The sequence below is a fragment of the Lissotriton helveticus genome, chromosome 10, assembly GCF_964261635.1.
Source record: "Lissotriton helveticus chromosome 10, aLisHel1.1, whole genome shotgun sequence".
NCBI classification, from domain to species: Eukaryota; Metazoa; Chordata; class Amphibia; order Caudata; family Salamandridae; genus Lissotriton; species Lissotriton helveticus.
Genome location: NC_136071.1, coordinates 304,456,611 through 304,477,699, shown reverse-complemented (window position 1 = coordinate 304,477,699; position 21,089 = coordinate 304,456,611).

Genomic DNA, 21,089 nt, shown 5'->3' with positions numbered 1-21,089 from the left:
AACTGAGGCAAATCCAGTGAAAGTGACAATGACAATTGTGCGAGTCGATATTTACTTCAAAAAGGCATGCACCAAAATCATTCAAACATTGTTCGAAGATCACTCTAAAAATACGAGTGTTGAATACCATTCATAATTGACTGTGGTGTGCCAATAAACATCATGCCTGAGGAGAAGTATAAAGAAATGTCTCCGTTACCACAACTTACAAAGTCAAAAACTAAAATAATCATATGGGCTGCTTCGAAGCCCTTAAAAAGTCAAGGTTCCTTTGTAGCGACAATGAAACATAAGAAAACTGTGGTACAAGCACCTGATTTATGTACTTCAAGGAACAGCTTCAATGGTCTGTTTGTTGAGCTTCAACACTGCTGCTGATATGAGACTGATATCAGTGAGAAACAATATGAATGCCCATCATTAAATTGTAGGTCAATTTCCTTCATTATTTCATGAGTTCGGACAACTCAAAACAATGAAAGTAAGGTTACATATAACTGAAGATGTTTATCCTGTTGCTCAAGGACACAGACAAATTGTGTTTCACTTGCGCGAAGCTGTTGAAAAAAAAACGTAATCTTTTGCTTAAACATGGCATCGTTGAACAGTTCACTGGTCCACCTTCATTGGTTTCTACCATTGTAGTTGTGCATAAAAGAGACCGTGAAGGAGCTTTACACATATGAGTTGACATACATCAAGACAAAAAGACAATTGAGTGAGAGAGACATCCCGGTCAGCACATTGCTGATATGATAACTCAATTGAATGGTGTTAAGTTCTTGTCTTGACTAGACTTAAATAAAAGATATCACCAATCGTACTTGGATAGAAATCCAAGTACATGTCAACCTTTTCTACACATACTGGTCCGTTTCGCTATATTCAATTGAGTTTTGGTGTATTCTCTGCTGCCAAACTTTTCCAAGAGGTCATTTGACGTGTCATACAGCCTGTTGTAAATGCATTTAACTACTCTGAGGACATATTTGCTTTAAGAGCCATACCAAAACAGCATGACCAAGTTCTCATGCAAGTATGTCGGTTGCTGAACGATGCAGGTTTAACTTTGAAAGCTAACAAATGTGAATTTCACAAGAAAAGCTTGAATTTTTGTTGTCCATGTTTTTACTGATGGGAGCATGAATATAGAACAAGACAAAGTGCAAGCGTTATCCACTGCAAATTCCCCACAAGACATTTGTGTGTAATGATCATATCTTGGAATGGGCAGTTACTGTTCTAGATACAAACAAGACTTTTCTACAATCAGTGCAAAGTTATGAGAATTAATGAAAAATTATTTGTCATAAGTCTTGTGAAAGTGAGAAGAGCTTCCAAAAAATCATGCAGCTATTGAGAGTGCCACAGATATGGCCTACTTTGATCCCAAGATTCATACAGAGGTTGTAGTTGACGCAAGCCCTGTCAGATTAGGCGCAATCCTAGCACAGCACAACGGACAGCATAATGCTCGGAGACATATTGTTTGCACACTCCAGTAAAGGCCTGTCATAAACGGAACGTGCTTACGAACACCCGGGGAAAGAAAGTTTGACAGCAGTTTGAGCTTCTGAATATTATCCATGTATGCTTGTACGGAAAGCCTTCCACAGTTGTGACTGATCATCAAGCACTGTTGATATTTGGCAATCCCAAAGCCAAAATGCCTCAATGCCTCCCCAAATCGAGCATCGGGGTATGAGGTTACAAGAATACAACTATAGAGTTCTTGATCATCCAGGGAAAGATCAGAATCTTGCTGGATATATTTCCTCGAGTGACAGTGTCCTGGTACCCCATCTAAGACAGTGTAGGGCTACCTCAACTTTATTGTAAACCCAAGCACACCCTTTGCCATGTCTTTAGAACAAACTGCCACTGACACGAGCCAAGATAGTGATATCTTAAAGTTAAGACATTATTGCACATCAGTCAGCACTCTAGACCTCTCACTAATGACAATGAGTGTTTGAAGTTCAAAAATGTAAGAGGTGAACTTTCAGTGGCTCAAGAAGGCCTCATCATTCTGCAAGGTACACAACTTGTTATTCCTGAGAGTCTACAATAACAAAAAAGTGATTGACATTGTCCTGGGGGCACATTGAGGAATAGTTGCCACCAATATAGCTCACCATGATTAAGTCTGGTTTCCTTACCTTGATGAAATGATCAAAGGAATTAAAGGCTTATCATAAAAGCAACTGTCCTTTATCTCAAGTAATTCAGCACCCTTTAAATATATCAGAATTTCTACATCATGCTTAGGAGAGAATTCCTATTTGTTTCTTTGGTCCTCTTGAGAATGAACATCCACTTCAAGTCATTGTTGATGAATACTCTGGTTTCCATTGTAGAAGTCTTTTTATCCACTACACATGAAAAGGTTATCAAAAACGTTACGGCATCTTTGTGACATGGGGTGTACCTACATTCATAAAATCTGACAATGGCCAACACTTTCAATAGTCAAGAATTGAAAGACTTTCTAAATCGCCTCAATATAAAGCATCAAAAAAGCACTCCTCTTTGGCACCAAGCCAATTACCAGGTAGAACAGCTCATGGGTATGCTAAAGAAAGCTTTTCAGCCTGCTTCATTGGAGAAGCTCGACCTTAAAGTTGTTCTGAACACTACTCTTTGAGCTTACCATTTGACCCCTCATTCAATGACAGGGGAAAGCTCTACCACTCATGTTTGGAAGAACCAGGACAACGAAGCTGCCCCAATGTACTACCGCAGATCAAAGAGCGAGGAAGACATTCATACTAAGGACTTTGGTCGCAAACAGAAGATTGAAAGAAATTCTGACAGGTGACCCCTTTACAAGAGGAGATCGAGTGCTTGTCAGACAACACAAGAAAAAGTCTGATAATCCTTTTGAGGCTGAGCCCTTTGCCATCATTAACACCAAAGGACACATGGTATCTGTCCAGAGTCCGGGGAAGTCCCTAATGAGAGATTCCTCTCATTCGACATATGGCCCATCACTCACCAATCATCAATGTCAATGTAGAGACTGGGTCCAAACAGACTGTTGATGACTTTGTATATGCTGATGATACCACCACACTGGCGCAGATCAAAGGCACTTCGACTGCCAGTTCCTGGTTTCCAGTGACCTGATCAGGACGTGTCGCGACGCTTGATTGAAAAATTATAATTGCCTAGATAGATAGATAGATAATACACAATTCTGGTAACAGAATTTTTGCCCAGCGCTAAGTATCCCAGTTATTGGTCCCCACCAGAATTATTTTACAAACATATAAAAACATCAAAGTACTGAGATCCACAGTACCAACAATTCACAATACTTCTTCTTGATTGGTTTCATAAGTTGTTTTTATTCTTTCTTCAAGTTTTTTTTCATGTCAATACATCCACAACAGCCATAATTACTGTAAGCAGTCAGACCAAAGCCAACACGTGTTTCCCGCTCCACTGCGCTTCTTCAGGGGTGTTACAAACACAGAATTATTCGAATTAAAATCGAAACGTAATCTAAAATCATAATCAAAAACATAATACCTCTATTTAACACACTTTTCAGAATTGCTAATATGGTAATTATTCAATTCTTGTCAAGGCTACAAAAAGAGTACATTGACTCCATGTTCTCTATTGCCACCTTTATACACATTCTGTATATTGGTACCATTTCCTGTCATTGGATTGATGGTTGCATCACAACAGTAGCACTCCATTCTATCCACCCCAATAACCACGACTTTATTACAAATGCATTGCATGAAATATTCTCAGAAAACCTGCACTCTTGCAATAGTTCTGCTTCTAAGCAGTCTAACCACCTGGACCACACCCTTTGATATATGCATTCATTGGATTTCCTCCGAGAACCTCCATTATTGCAGTAATTCTGCTTTATTGTAGTAAATCCCCCATACCCATAATACTTTTATCAAGGCACAGTCACCAATGTTATTTCTAATATTATCACAAGCAAAGTTCCTGAACTATTTTTACCTTTAAGTTTTGTTCGGGGGGGGCGTGGCCTGGCGCCCAGCAAGATGGCCACACTGTAGTGTTGCACAGCCGGTTGCCTTTTAACATCCTTCACTATCCTGCTCCTTGAACGCCCACTGCTGCTATCTGTGGAGCTCATTTAGTAGCCACTGCGACGAGCTACCAGAAGCTGCCATCGCCGGTGAAAACGGAGGCTGCTGGACCTTGAAACGAGTGTTGGAACTTTTGCCCATTCCATTGCTGGCAGCTGGGCGCTCGCGGTGCGGGCCGCCTGAAACAACGCTGCTCCTGCGGACGGGACACAAATTCAATGACGTCGTTTAGAGGGAGGTGAGTGGCTTGTTGTACCAGCGCTGAGGCTTCCGGGTCTTCTGCCGCGGGAGACGATCATCCCGAAGGTGAGCACCTGAGGCAGGAACGGAGGGCACGGGCACTGAAACTATGCGAGCCGCCGGCCTGAGATATTGAAGTAGGCCCCTACAGGCCACTGCAGGTTTCTCCCTGTGAAGCCTGAACGCAGTGTCAGGCTGAGCGGAGGGAGGCAACCGAAACTGGGGCCCTAAGTGACCTTCAACAGCAGACATTGATTACAGACTCGAACGGCCTTGTGTAGTCTGGAGGGAACTACGCCAGGCTTATTTTTAATATTATGGCGGCCTAGCTCTTCAACCGATTTGATCAAAACCTGCTCTCTACTGGCTCAGTGACTGGATCTGTATAAGAGTCCCGTACCGGAGGTAAGCGGCGGAGCATACCTGATCTGCCTCACTCCCACCTACGCCTCACTTGAGTCAACGTGCGCTGCGGCCATATTTCTGTTCTGAGATGGTATATGAACGACACGCTAACTGATAGTGGCGCACATAAATTGGTGACTCGTTCGGAAGCGTGTTGCCAACTACCCAAGAAAATATCAGTCAAAGCTTATGAACCCTCGCCTCTTGCGGATCCTATACAATTGTGAGGTAACAAACAGTCTGCCCTCTGGGGCAAACTCCGAGCAGGACAAGAGTGTCACGTCGCAAGTTCCGCTACTCTGTGCTTCCCCCAACTGTTGACTCTGGTAAAAAAAAAATCTGCACAAAAACCACTGCCATCATGGGCAAGCCAGAGAAAAATCAACCAAGACTCCCTTTTGAACTGCGCAAAGGAGGCAAAACATCGCAAAATGCGGTATCGGACTCTCAGCTGGAATCTGCCGCGCAGGCCCAATCTACCTTAGAGAAAACGCCACCTGCCATCCAGGCCAGCTTGCAATCTATAGATGGGAAAATAGAAGCTCTTAATGGTCGCATGCATCACATGTCAACGAAACTGAATAAGCAAGCGGTGCGAATCTGCGAAGCTGAACAACGCATTTCGGTTGCCGAAGAAGGCCTACAAGTCGCCGCCAAAACCACTGACATCACACAACTCCTGGCGGTAATCCAAGCGAAAAATGAAGATATTGAAGCGCGCTCGAGGCGCAATAATGTGCGTATTTAAGGCCTACCGGAGTCTACAAATGAGGGGCGGCTGGAAGACTGTAGAAAATATGATCCGGGACAACTGCGAGGCTGAAAATCTCTCCACCATGTTCACCATCGAGCGCTCCCACAAATCCCTGGTGGCGCGCCCACAGCCTGGTGCCCCACCTCGGCCCATTATCGCAAGACTCTTGAACTTTAGGGATCGGGACACCATACTACGCACCACTAGACAGAAGGGCACCATTAATTATCAGGACAAGTCCTATCCTTCTTCCCGGACTTCACAGCCACGGTCCAGGCAGCACGCAAGGAATTCCAAGGAATCAAAACACTCCCATGAAAGAACAGATCCCATATGACATGCTATATCCTGCCCATCTCTGCATAGGTACTGAAGGTAACGCTAAGATATTTGTGAACCCGAAGCTGGCCATGGACCACGCCAAGCTGCTGCGAAGGACACAACGATCTTCCACTCAGACTTCCGACATTGATGACTGAATACAGTTTTCCCTATTTCACTGTGTATGCTTTGTTATACTTGATGTCCTACTGCTAAAGATTACACGAAAACAATGTTTATCTCCTATTTCTTGCCTGAATCAGGCCTACCAATATGTTACCGACATGTGTCCATAACTGAATTTATACGCACGCCTTATTCACCCATGTATAACCATTTCAAGATGTTTGAATAAGATTAACAGAGACTGCTTGCATGTAGAGATTACTCTTTTTGGCCCATAATTATGGACGCAATGATAAGATTTGGTATTATATGCATTTGCATTGATTTCTGTGCTGAGATGGTCGCATTGCTCAATGAGTATATACTTATTGTTCTAGTATAGTGGGATACAAGTCAGGAGCGCAAACCACTCAAAAGGCGGCCCCTTCCCGATCTGTCGGAGTGGTTTTAGCCGCTACGTCCCCTGTTGGGTGTACCCCACTACTACTTTTTTACATTGTACTGTTTGGTTCTTAGGGTTGGTTATGACATTGGGATTTGCCTTTGGCCAGATTGGGTTAGCTAAAGTGAGTAAGGGGAAGGGGTTTCAAAATATTGCAAACAGCGACATCAGAGTTTTAGATATGGCGATAACTCTAGACATGACACACAGTGGGTGCCAATCAATGTACACAGAGTATGCATCAGGATTTTTACACACTGATAATGGTTGAAGAGTATAGGTGCATGACATGGAACGTTCGTGGACTCAACACCCCAAAAAAGATAAGGCAGGTGCTGAACTATTTGTACAGACACAATGTACAGATTGCTCTATTGCAAGAGACACACATGAACAAGCACACAGACACTAAAATTGCTCACAAATGGTCAGGGTTCCGATTGGCATCGTCCTACTCCACTTATGCACGGGGTGTACCTTTCTTGATCAAGAAGGGCGTCTCATTCTGGCCTACGCATACTCATACGAACTCAGAAGGTCATTGGGCCATGGTACGGGGCAAACTGGGCATGACCAACCTCACAATTATTATGTACGGACCTGTGGTAGATGATCCCACACCTTTTATACAGATGCTTACTACTCTACGCTCATGGCCCAAAACAGCTATAATGTGGGGGGGGGGGCGACCTCAACACGGATGTCAACCCACAGGTCAACAAATCGAACCCGGACACTTAAAGTTGCCCAATGTATCTGCAAAGCTATGTCAGAACTGGGTCTGGCTGATGTTTGGCGGTTACGTAATGATCAAATTAAGGAAGGCACACATATCACACTCGCCTACAACAGTTGGTCCTGTTTGGACTACTGGTTATTAAACGAGGACGCAAACAACTGGGTTGCTCATGTCCACAATTTGCCCTGCACCCTATCCGATCATAATCCTGTCTACCTGCAGTTGCGAATCCCTGCCAATCCCCATTGTCCCTTTACATGGCGCTTCTGTGCTGAGGCACTGCTCGATCCTATTTTTAACTAAGCCATAAGAACTTCAATAATTAACTACTTCGATGAGAACACTGGCTCAGTGGACAGTCAAGTATCCCTTTGGGAGGCATTCAAGGTGACAATAAGGGGGGGTCTGTATTAGCACTGCATCCGGTATTTTGAAAGACATCAGAGGTCAACTCTCCAAAACTGAGACTGTCCTAGACTGCATGGAGAAGGAGTACTGGGTGTCACCATCCAACGCAATACTTGCCTGCATACGCAAACCTTTAGCAGAATCTGACAAATTAGCTGAAACGGAGGCCAGTTATAAGCGGGAGGAGACATGTAGCTAGAGCATATGGTGAAGGTGGCCGACCTGGCAGGCACTTAGCCACTAAACTACAGTTCCGTGCAAATCATCATCACATTGACAAGATCATTGACGGTAATGGATCAGAACATTACACCCCACAGGCGAACAATTTAGGGACATAAACGAGTCAGATGTTAAAGACGCTATGTATGTGTATGGGCTGAGGCAAGATGGCGGTCGACTGAGACTGAGTGCACGTAGAGCTCCTACTATGATCTAAACGAAGAAATGCCGATCTATGCTGACAAGCACTCTACACAGTAATTTTGCGAAAAATGCTAAACGTCAGCTATGAGCTTGCTATTGCTATCCAAATCAAGAAGTGAGACTTCACCTTTATCTAAGAGTGAGGATACGGAAGATAAATGTCGGGAGTTGGAGTCGGGAAAACCGATATACAATAAATTGTCAGTGTTTGCCTCGATTATTGGTTTGGCTGTGCTGCGGTTTATCTATCATTCAAGCCCCAAGACAGCAACAGGAAAGAGAGAGTGGGTGACCTACCGGACGGAGTGCAGTGAAGACATGGCTCCCAAAATTGCCGCAGCATCTACTTCGGCGGCCCGGGCGGCCAGGCAGGCTCAGGCAAATCGTGGAGGACATGAACGGACCCCCGGGATGGACGGAGCAGGAACTCCTGTAACCTCGAAGCGAGGAGCAGCAGCAGCGGTGACCCGGAAGGGAGCCCTGGCTGGCCCGACGGTGGTAGATCTCCTGCGTAGAGGTCCTGGAGTGCTTCCGGAGCAGGACGGGCAGCTACTGCAAACTGTCGTGGGGAAGACAGTAACCAACATCAGCAGCCCAGAATGATTGAGAAAACAATCCCTGATGCAGGAGGAATACAAAGTAAGCCCCAGGAGACTATTGCAGCGGTAAACGATGGTATGCAGTGTATACCATATACAATGGGGGCACCCGCTACTGATACTGACACTGTTACGGGGGCCAGAATGAGGCTGCAATATATGACTCTAACACTCTAGCAGTTCAATCACTCCCACAGGCTGATAGCTCCACTGTTCCTAATGGCACTAAGGAGACTACTGGCATGAAAGACACAATGCACTCAATACCCACAGCCTACGGTAACTGGAGCAAATGTTCTGCTTGATTTGACTATGACTACGATTGAGGGAGGTGATCTCGGGGAGGGGCACAATAGCAACTCAAGGGATGGGAAGCATTAATAAGGCTGCTGACAATGATATGGAAAAATATCCTAGTGATTTTTAATCTTTCTCTGAGGGAGCTGAATGGTCGGATGACACTACCTCAGAACTATCAGATGAGAGTGAGATTAGTGATTTAACAGGCATGAAACCCACAAACCAAAGGGCTAAAACAACTGTGAAACGGACAAAGAAACGTGCTAGCTTAGATTGGGAATACACACCAACCAATTTAATTCAGAGCCCTTCATCTGAACCTACCTCTGCAAGACCACCAGTTCAATCTGGGCAAGCTAATTTGTCGACCACAGCCCTTGATACAGTTTTACAAGCTATTGACTCACATCGTGAGGAAACCTCGCAAGACAGCCGTAGGGCACAGAGAGAACTACGGAAGGTTCAAGGGGTGGTTCGAAAATTAACAAAAGCATGCAGCACTTTTGGGTACAGGTTGACAGAATTGGAATCTAGGACCATCTCCAATGAAGCAGAAATCACCTCGAACCAGCAACTAATACAATCCCATGAGGCTGAGATGGTAGATGGAAGATGGAAGCTGGAAGAGTTTGAAAATGGACCGCGCCGAAACAACCTGCGTATACTTGGGGTTCCCGAGGCAGCAGAGGGGGATGATATCCGCTTGTTTGAGGTTAAACTTCTTAGACTCTCTCCCAGAACTTTCTAATTGGAACTTTGATGCAGAAGTTCAGCGAGCCCATCGCATGCCGTTTATTCTAAAAACACCACTAAAACCTGGCGCATATCCCTGTGCAATTTTAGTTTTCTTTGGCAACTTTCTGCTTCGTCAGGCAATTTTTGAAAGAGCGAGGCCTGAAGCGAAACGTATCTATAATGAGATTTCTTATTTTACCCGTCCAGATTTTTGCCATTCCACTGTCGAAAGACGGTGGAGGTTACGGCAACTAATTAAGCCTTTTAAAGATAAGAAGGCACAGGTATACCTCAACAACCCAGCAAAGTTGAAAGTAATTTATGAAGGTCAAACAAGGTTTTTTATTTCAGAAATCAAAGCTAAGGAATATTTGGATGGGCTAGGCTGAGCTAAGTTATGTAACTAAACCATAGTAATATTAAACCATATTAAGCCGTATTAGGCCAAATGGCGATGTTAACATAATATGGTATTAAGTTGTGCTGAACTGGTAGTTGATAGGGACAATGCTTAACTAACTGGCTATTTGGTTAAATATATAGATGGGGTAGTGTGGTAGCAAGTAAAACTGCAATTTGTGACATGTGGAGCTAGGTGGGGTAGTTGGCTCTAAGGTATTGGGCTTATACATGTGTGTAGGGGGTTTGTTTTGGGTTTTGTTTCCTTCTTTTTTAGGGAAGAAATTTACATTTCTCTATTTTCTTGTGTTTCGGTATATTGGGAAAAGACTTTTGGGTAGGAGCTAGGAGCATGCGTGGCATGTCCATCAACTTCAGACTCTAAGCAGAGTCTATGTGCCTCATTAAGGGGAGGGGGAGGAGGCAAAAGGAGGTAGAGGGGGGAGAGGTCAGGAGGGGTCGAGGTAGGGGAAGGGCATGGGGGGAGAAAACATAAAATAAGCAACTACTTTTATTCGACAACAAGACTGGTACAAAATGTTATTGATATAGATAAACTTATAAAGCACTTCCAGAGGTTTGAGAAGCTTACTTTGGGTTCTTTTTTACTAAGGGAAACCTTTTCAAGAGTGAAATGGGGAAGATAACGATATGTACCTGGAATGTGGCCGGCTTACATGATGTCAATAAACGAGCTAGGCTATGTGAAATAATTAAACAGAATAAAGCGAATATCAGACCATAATGCACTAACCTGCTCTATCAATATAGCCGGATTTAATAAACAACGATCAGGTTGGACTTTCGACCGAAACCTTTTGGTCAATAATGAATATATACGCTTCATTACTAAATGGGTGCAAGAATTTTTCGATATAAATCGATACAGCGCTTCAAGGGGGGTTGTGTGGGATAGTTTTAAAGCTGCACTAAGGGGGGACACATTTAGTTACGTGGCCAGGACTAAAAGACAATTGGATAATAAAAATCAACGGCTAATGACAGAACTAGCCAAAATTGAGGAGGATCATATAGCGTCAATAGCTCGGGGAGAGGAGGGGGCCGATGCATTGAGACGGATGCTGTTATTAAAAACGGAGTTGAATAATGGATTTACACAGAAAGCAGCAGAAACCTATCAAGCCCATAGAAGGGAAGTCTACGAGAATGGAGAGAGGACTGGGAAGCAACTTGCCCTACGTACTAGGCAAAAGATCTCCAATAACGCTATTAAGGCAATAAAATCAGAGGGCCTTGTTTATAGAGATCCAACTGATATAGCTAAAGTTTTTCAATTATATTATCAGAAACTGTACCATGAAGATGAATTAATTAATAGTGATGAAATAGGATTATTTCTTAGGGAATTTCTAGTGGATACAGGATGGGATAAGACCTTAGATAATGTAACGAAGGAAGATCTGGAAAAGGAGATGACTATAACAGAAGTACAGAGAGCACTTGGTGATCTTGCCTCTGGAAAGGCAGCAGGTCCTGATAGAATACCCTTAGGGCTATTTAAAATCTTGGGTACTATAACTGCCCCACTTCTCCTGGACCTCTTTATTGGTATACAGTGGAGTGGCTGTACGCCAAATTCATGGAAAGAAACCAACATAATTATTTTTCCAAAGAAAGGTAAACCAACGGACCTCCCATCATCTTATCGCCCTATCTCCCTGATAAACTCAGACTCCAAGCTGTATGCAAAGATCTTAGCTAACCGACTGGGAAGGATCATCGAGCATCTGGTCTCCCCCTGGCAACATGGCTTCATCCCTGGCAAGTTTACCACCGATCACACTCGAAGAGTGATTGCACTTTTTGATGCCATGGCCGGGACCGGGGGCCGGATGTCGATGATCCTTCTCGACGCCGAGAAAGCCTTCGACAGGGTGTCATGGGAGTTTCTTTGGAGTATATTGGGACAAAATAACTGTGGCCCTATATTTATTAAAGCTGTCAAAGCTATGTATCAAGAACCGATAGCTAAAATTCAGGTCATGGGAATCAAGTCTGGGATAGTTAGGATAACAAGAGGCACAAGGCAAGGGTGCCCATGCTTGCTGCTAATATTTGCCTTATACATCAATCCTTTGATTGTTAAGCTCATGCAGACCCCTCTGATTAAACCAATTACTTCGGGTATTTTTAACACTAAAATACTCGCATATGCGGACGATGTGGCTGTACTAACTTCTGACCCGTCTGAAGCAATCATTGAAATAGAGGCAATCACGCATAGGTTTGGGAGATATTCTGGGTATTCTCTCAATAAAGATAAGACCATCATATTATGCACCGAAAATATAGATTTTAATGATCCCAGAAAAGCAGAAACCGCATTATACCTTGGGGTCTGTATAAGCACAAAGGTTCAAGATATATGTAAAATAAATTATGAACCCTTATTAACCACAATAAAACCAGATTTAATGCGGGTTAATGGTATACACCTATCAATAATTGGCAGAGCTAACTATCTGAAAATAAATATACTTCCCAAACTACTATATCTATTCCGGGCGATACCCCTACTTATTGACGATACATTATTAAGAAACCTCGAATCACAAATGACTAAATTTATGTGGCAGTATGGCAAAATTAGGAGGTCAATGAGATATTTATCATTACCTCAGGCAAGGGGAGGGTTAGCTACCCAGAACATTATGCTTTACCTATGGGCTGCCTTACTTCAGCAAATGATTCCACTCTTCAATACCACTAATCAGCTAGAGAACTTAGAAGATATAAGAATACCATTGATTTACGAATTATCAATAGGGGCGAAAGCCCGAGGACTTCTGCTTAGACAACTGGAGCCTAGTTATTTTTAAAAAAACACAATTTAAAGTGATCAACAATGCAGGGAAAATATGGGCAAAAATAGTGAAATATATGGGAATTCCTAAATTTACTTGGTATACTTCTTTATGGCGATCTTCACTTTCACCTAATCAGGTTAACGATGCTGTAGCAAAGAAGTGGGAAAATCTAGGAATTATCACAACTAGAGACTTTCTCTTTGGGGAGCCTAGTACCAGATTTATATATCTTCAAAGAAACTTTAAAGTACCGGATTGTGATTTTTAAAAAAATCTATTCAGCTAAACACAATCTTGATGCTGAAATGACCGGCGATTCTGCTAGATATGATCCCTCTATTAGAAATACTAAAGAGAGATACGACGAAAATTCGATCTTTTTATAGTATACTTTTAGAGAAGCTTCAAGACGATCTTGAACATACTGAAGCTACATGGGCTGGTAAACTAGGCAATTCCGATGTCATAATAGACTTGAGTTTGGTATTATCATCACGGCTCCTCCTCAGTTCTAATCTTAGGGCTCAGACGTATAAGACAATGTATACCCTCTACTATACTCCTGCTAAACTTTATACCTGGGGTAAAAGGCTGAACGATAACTGCCCTAGATGTGGAAGTGGTCCGGCTACATTAATTCATATGTTTTATGAATGCAATAAACTGGCGTTGTTGAAGACCATGCTTTGAGTTCTGGGAAGAGGTGTTTGGACATAGACTTGCAGAATCCTCTGCTTTATATATATTAGGGCAGGACAGCTCTCTAGATCTAAGTGTAGAAGAGAAGGCCTGCTTATTTATAGGAACAGCAGTATATCGAATTATACTAGCAGCAAGATGGAAAGAGGTTAATCCACCCACTTTTCAACTGTGGCTATGTCGTTTCCTAGGTGTTTACAGCCAGGAAAAAGCTATATATGCTTCTAGAGGTAGGCGGGCAAGATGCCGAGGCGCTAGGGTCTGGTCCCCTATAGATAGATGGAGCAAGTCTATTATGATTGTTTGAATTAAACTAGCTTTTTTTTTTATTATAAATTAGTTTTAGCTCTTTTTTTCCTCCTCTTTTGCAGCAGGTGTATAATGTATATGTAATGTTTTGTCTACATAATTTTATGTAATTGTTGAACTCTAGATTTTCATTTGTATTGGTCTTTTTTCTCTTCTGTATTTGCATTATCAGAGTTGCTTAATAAAAAAAAAAAAGGGCCATGGTACGGGGCAAACTGGGCATGACCAACCTCACAATTATTAATATGTACGGACCTTTGGTAGATCTCACACCTTTTTAACAGATGCTTACTACTCTACGCTCATGGCCCAGGACAGCTATAATGTGTGTGGGGGGGGGGGCAACCTCAACACGCATCTCAACCCACAGGTCAACAAATCGAACCCGGCAGGTGCCCGTACACTTAAAGTTGCCCAATGTATCTGCAAAGCTATGTCAGAACTGGGTCTGGCTGATGTTTGGCGGATACGTAATGATCAGATTAACCCCTTCCATGCTGATGACGGCCCCCAGCCGTCATGCACTACAGTGCTCGTGTGCTGATGACGGCTGGGGGCCGTCATGACCGCACCAGCGCTGAAATCTTCAGCACAGGAGCAGAATCGGCCCAGCATGGAAGGGGTTAAGGAAGGCACACATATCACACTCTCCTACAACAGTTGGTCCTGTTTGGACTACTGGTTATTAAAAGAGGACGCAAACAACTGGGTTTCTCATGTCCACAATTTGCCCTGCACCCTATCAGATCATAATCCTGTCTACCTGCAGTTGCGAATCCCTGCTAATCCCCATCGTCCCTTTACATGGCGCTTCTGTGCTGAGGCACTGCTCGATCCTATTTTCAACTAAGCCATAAGAACTTCCATAATTAACTACTTCGATGAGAACACTGGCTCAGTGGACAGTCAAGTATCCCTTTGGGAGGTATTCAAGGTGACAATAAGGGGGGGTCTGTATTAGCACTGCATCCGGTATTTTGAAAGACATCAGAGGTCAACTCTCCAAAACTGAGACTGCCCTAGACTGGATGGAGAAGGAGTACTGGGCGTCACCATCTAACTCAATACTTGCCTGCATACGCAAACTTTTAGCAGAATATGACAAATTAGCTGAAACGGAGGCCAGTTATAAGCGGGAGTAGACATGTAGATAGAGCATATGGTAAAGATGGTCGACCCACTTGTGGGACACCCCCGCGCCGCACGGCCACCAGCTGCTGCGTGTGCCCCCTCGCTGTGCCTAGCTGCCTCGCTGCCGACTGACCCTGCTGTCGTTCGTTTTGTTTTCTTTTTCCAATCATTTGTGCCTGTTTTTATTTTCTAGTCTTTTTCCCGTGTTAAGCGTGTTTTTCCAATCATTTGTGCTTGTCTGCATTTCTTAGTCTTTTTCCCGTGTTAAGCGTGTTTTTCCAATCATTTGTGCTTGTCTGCATTTCATAATCTTTTTCCCGTGTTAAGCGTGCTTTGTTTACCATCTGTAATCTCTGCCCGCTCAGTTTCCCGCCTTCCTCGCCGCCCCCGCTTCCCGCCACTACCGCCGACCCCGCCCCTTTTTCCTTCTGTTCCCTCCCCGCTCCCGCCTCCCAGCTGCTCCGCCCACCCGCGCACTTCGCCTTATATGGCGACCGTGCGAACGCGCAGCGTTGACGCGCAGCGGGCGCGCCGATTGTGCGCCGAAGGCGCGCCAAAGGTAAGCCCGTCTGCGCCCGTCCGCGACTGGATCGCTACCAGCGCCAGGACCCCTGGCCCCCACCGACGGAGGCCGACCCGACGAACCTACAACGCCGCCGATCTCATCGCTCTCAACACCGGCCTCATCCCAGGATGTCATCAAGCCGCCCCGAAGCACACCCACGGACCCTTCAGCTGCCACGCCTGCAAGTTCACCTGCATCCGGACTCACCCTGCACCAGCACTCACCAAGCCGAACACCAGCAGCAGCCACCTCAAGTGCATCCTGCTCAACACCCGCTCCGTCCACAGACACGCCATAGAACTCTGGAACCTCCTCGACACCACCGCCCCTGACGTTGCCTTCCTCACCGAGACCTGGATGAACGCCTCCTCAGCGCCCGACATCGCCATCGCCATCCCGGAGGGCTACAAGATCATCCGGAGGGACCGCACCGCCAACCAGACGGGAGGAGGCATCGCCATCATCCACAGAGACACCATCCGCATCGCGACCAACACCGACGACACCCTAACCACCGCTGAACACCTGCACTTCCAGATCCACACCAACCCGAAGACCACCCTCAGAGGCACCCTGATCTACCGACCCCCGGGCCCACGCACACGATTCAGCGAGGACATCGCCGACTTTGTCAGCCCGCATGCCCTCCCCTCCGCCGACTACATCCTCCTGGGGGACCTCAACTTCCACCTGGAGAACAACAACGACCGCAACACCATCAGCCTGATCGACAACCTCGCCAACCTCGGACTCAAGCAATTGCCAATTCGCAAAATCCGCCCATGCTTACTTGTATCCAGATTCAAGATCAAAATTCACAAAGCTCGGAAGATGCAATAATAAGACAAGAGTTCATAAAGTTCTTCTCCAGCTTATATAAATCCAACAAAAGAAGAGATCAGAAAATATCTTGATGACGTACCGCTTCCAACTTTAACAGAAGAAGAAGAAATATCAGAACTAAACTGCGAAATTAAACCGGAGTCAGAGAAGCAATAAGAGGCCTGAAAAAAGGAAAAGCTGCAGGTCCAGATGCCCTCCCAAATGAATTGTACATAACACTAAAAGAACTCCTAGTTAATCGATTAACAGGTAATTATGAACAATGTATATCTGAATCGCGAAAAAATACCTGACTCCTGGAATGATGCGACAATCAGCATTATTTTAAAACCGGGTAAAAACCCAAAATTATGCGAGTCTTATAGACCTATGTCATTACTTAACTGTGATTACAAGCTATTCATGCAAGTCATAGCCAAAAGATTAGCCAAGGTTATGCCAAGTCTCATCAACTTAGACCAGAAGGGTTTCATAAAAGGACGACAAATTCATGAGATCACTCATGAGCTATTTGCAGCAGCTGACATTGCCACGTGTGAAAAATTACCCTTAACTATAATTACATATGACGCGGCTAAAGCGTTTGATCGAGTAAACTGGGCCTTCCTAAATGAAATCATTGAGAAAAACAAATTGGGGGGAAACTTCGGGCACATGGTAAGGTAAGTATATAAGAACCCAAAAGCAAAAATAATAGTCAATGGGAATCTGACTAGTAATATAGAGATACAAAGAGGCACTAGGCAAGGCTGCCCACTGTCGCCGCTACTTTTCAACCTATATATAGAGCCACTGGCTTGCTCAATCAGAATCCATCCTTCAATTACCCCTTTCAAACCTCAAAACTGGACAAAAAAAGTGGCCCCATATGCGGACGACCTAATGATATTCACAGATAACTATGAGGAATCTAACCAGGCAATAGAAGACACGTTGAACAACTTCGGTAAAGTCTCAGGGTATTTAATAAATAAAGATAAAACAGAGGTGATGAGCTGGAACACGATCCTTAATACTCCATTCACTAGGGATAAAATAAAATATCTGGGAATCACGCTGGTAAAAGAACTTGAAAATATTCCACAACTGAATTTAAATATAGTAGCTAAAGAAATGAGAAGACTCTTTAAAGTCTGGTCAGGACTACCACTAAGCTTTTTAGGCAGATCTAATGCAGTAAAAATGACCATCGTTCCTAAATGTACCTACTTGTTTAACACCATTCCATTGGAATTTAGAAAAGAATCCTTGAAGAAGATCCAAGGAGAAATATCTAGCTTCATCTGGGCATCAAAAAGTACTAGATTAGCATGGAATAAACTTAGGAGAAGGAAAGTACAAGGTGGAATAGCAAGCCCTGATATATACGAGTACTATAGATAGTTTCAATTCAAAAATATCAGACCTCTCCTAAGGAAACATCAATCATATCCAAATTTCCTACAAAATATGACAGATGGAGTAGACCATTTCCTATTCAAATTTGGCCACTCAAAATACTTTAAAAAAATAAAACTAAAGATCCTACACAATGCTGCAAAAATCTGGAGTCAAATCAAAATCACTATAAATATCCCGTACTATAGTAATATGTCCCCAATATGGGACTCCCCTGGGACTCCAGACTGCCTGAAAGATACATTAGCAATACCACTTAAAAAAGCAGGTATTGAAACTTGGGGACAGTTGCTGGTAGGAAATGACCTAATGATATGGGATCATCTACATACAATCACGAAGGTAAAATGTCAAAATTCAAATTTTACCAACTAAGTAGCTAGGCCAACTCTCTACCAAAAGGAAAAAGAGACTTTGGGAACCTTGAAAATGAAATGATTAAAACAACACCAATAAAGAAAGAAATATCAAAATGGTATTGGACCTTCATCGAATCAGGAGAAGAAGATTTCTTAATTCCAGAAATAATTCGGAGAAAAGATATTCCTGATCAAAACATAGACTTAGTTTATTTGGAAGAAATCGCTGGAAAAATGTTGGTCCTGTGTAAAACCAGCCTCATTTAAAAGGAACCACTTGTTCTCATTACACAGGGCATATTGGACCCCAAAAAGACTGTCTAAATTTAAAGGTACAAATATAAAATCATGCCCCAAGTGTGGAGAGGCAAAGGCTGATGACGTCCACATGTTCCAGAACTGCCCCGCACTCTCTCCTTATTGGCTCGAGATTGGTAAGACACTAACCATGGTAATGGGAATCCACATAACTGTAAGTACATCTCTCATTATTTTTGGGATACATAACAATACTGAATTTGATACGGGCAATTTAAGTAAAAAACACGAAAGCGTGTTCATGTTGATTTTGTTGGCGCGAAGAGAGATCTGCATCAATTCGGTTAAACCGGCACCGCCTACACATGAAAGTTGGCTTAACTCTATAATAAAAAATAATAAACTAGATAGGAAAGGGAAAAATTCCAAGAGAATACGTTTTTGGGAAATTTGGGAACAACATTACCAGACAAATGATTAACTCCTTTATATCACCGGGAAATAAAAATCCAATGATTAAAGCGGAGACAATAATTCCAGGCAGAACTGAATACTGCCGAGTAGCCTATTAGGCTAGCTCCTCCCACAAACTCTGGAATTATTGACCACGATAATGGGTGACAGGAGTACTGATCGGTCATAAAACTATACTCCCTAAGGATAATCGATAACAACGGGGCAGTGAAAGCTCAGAATAAAAAACCATCAGACTCCCAAAGCCTCCTTATCTATACATCCGCAAGATGAGGATAAAAAAAATAAAAAATAAAAAAAAGATCATTGACGGTAATGGGTCAGAACATTACACCCCACAGGCCATAGTAGAACAATTTAGGGACTGTTATAAGACCCTGTATACCACACAGGGCAATGTGGCTGAAGACACCATGACTGAATACTTGTCAGACATAGCATGTGCATGGCTATCAGACTCACATCAGGAATATTTATCTCTGCCTATAAACGATTCGGATGTTAAAGACGCTATTCTCTCCCTTCCCAATGGCAAGGCCCCGGGCCGGATGGTCTAACAGCAGAATTTTACAAAGCTTATGTGGACCTTCTGGTACCCCATTAATTGGAAATGTACTCCGAGGCACACAAAGCCGGCAGACTACCCCCCTCTTTAAGGCAAGCCATGATCATTACCCTCGTCAAAAAACACAAATCATCTACCTCCTGTGAGTCCTACCGCCCCTTATCACTGGTTAACCTAGACGCTAACATATTGGCAAAAATACTAGCTACGAACATTCACCCTTTGATGCCCCTCCTCGTACTCCCTGATCAATCTGGGTTTGTGCCGGAAAGATCCACTTCACATTATATGCGCACTATTTTTTCCATGTTCCACATACATAACCCCGACTTGCCAGCGGCCGCTATCATGCTTGATGCAGCATTCGACTCCATAGAATGGAGTTATATGTTTCACATTTAACGCAAAATGGGGTTCCCTGATGTCCTAATACAGTGGATCCAGATTTTATACACTGACAAGTCTGCCAGAATGCGCATGGGCAGCCATACCTCTATACCATTTCAGATATAACGTGGCACCAGTCAGGGTTGTCCTTTGTCCCTTCTCCTCTTCGCTCTCGTGCTCGAACCACTTGCTTGTAAGATTCAACAGTGTCACAGAGCATCTGCCCTCAATTTTAAACACCGACCAGTCGGCATATCCATGTACGCAGATGACATGGTCTTGTTTATTAGAGATCCCCAACACCACCTAACCCTTGTTCTCCGAAAATACATAAAATTTGGTCTGTTCTCTGGACTTACAATTAATTGGGAGAAATCTGTCATCATACCATTAACTACGATCACATCCCAGCCCCCACCTGGAATACCCTTTATTATGGACCACGGACCCCGTTAAATATCTCGGTATCTGGGAGCATCGAGAGCCTGAAGTTGTAGTCGGAGAAAATTATGGTCGGGCATATGACACATTAGAACAACAAGTGGATAGATGGCTGCACTTGCCACAGTCTCTGGCAGACAGCATTGCAGTAATATAAATGGTTATTCTTTCCCGCTTTCTATATCTTTATTGCAATGTACCGATCAAACTGACCAACTATTTTTTAAAACAGTAAGAACCCAACTTTTACGTTTAATATGGGGCATACGCTAACACTATCCGATGACTAAGGGGAATTTGACGCACCAGATTTTTATGTATACTAGCTCTGCGTTCAAGCCCATTATGCATACTATTGGTTCAAAACACACAACTTTATACCACACGTAGCAGTGGAGGACAGTGATGCCCATCCCACCCCACTTGGTAGCATGCTAACACATGTGAACAGACATACATCAAAGCCAGAAATCAATACACTAGATATGACCATTGCCGCGTGGCAAGCGATTGGCAATCGAGCACACAAATTACCACTGTATGCACCGGCGCTGCCCCTAGCCCATCACGCAGCCTTATACGTCACTCAGGAGGTGGGACCTTTAAAATCGTTAAAAGAAGCTGGCATTACTCATATGGGTGCCTTATACCCTGAAGGGCGATACCTTGAAAGGAGTGATTTAGAATACATACAAAACCCCACGTCCTTGTTTCAATATACCTGTTACCGCCTCATAAGTGCCATACGTGACCATTACCCTGATTTCCCTGCTGAGCCCCTGACAATCACGTCCTTACAACTACTGCTAGTGCTTCCCACCAAAAAATAATTGGTTACTAGATTATACAGGGCTGTGCA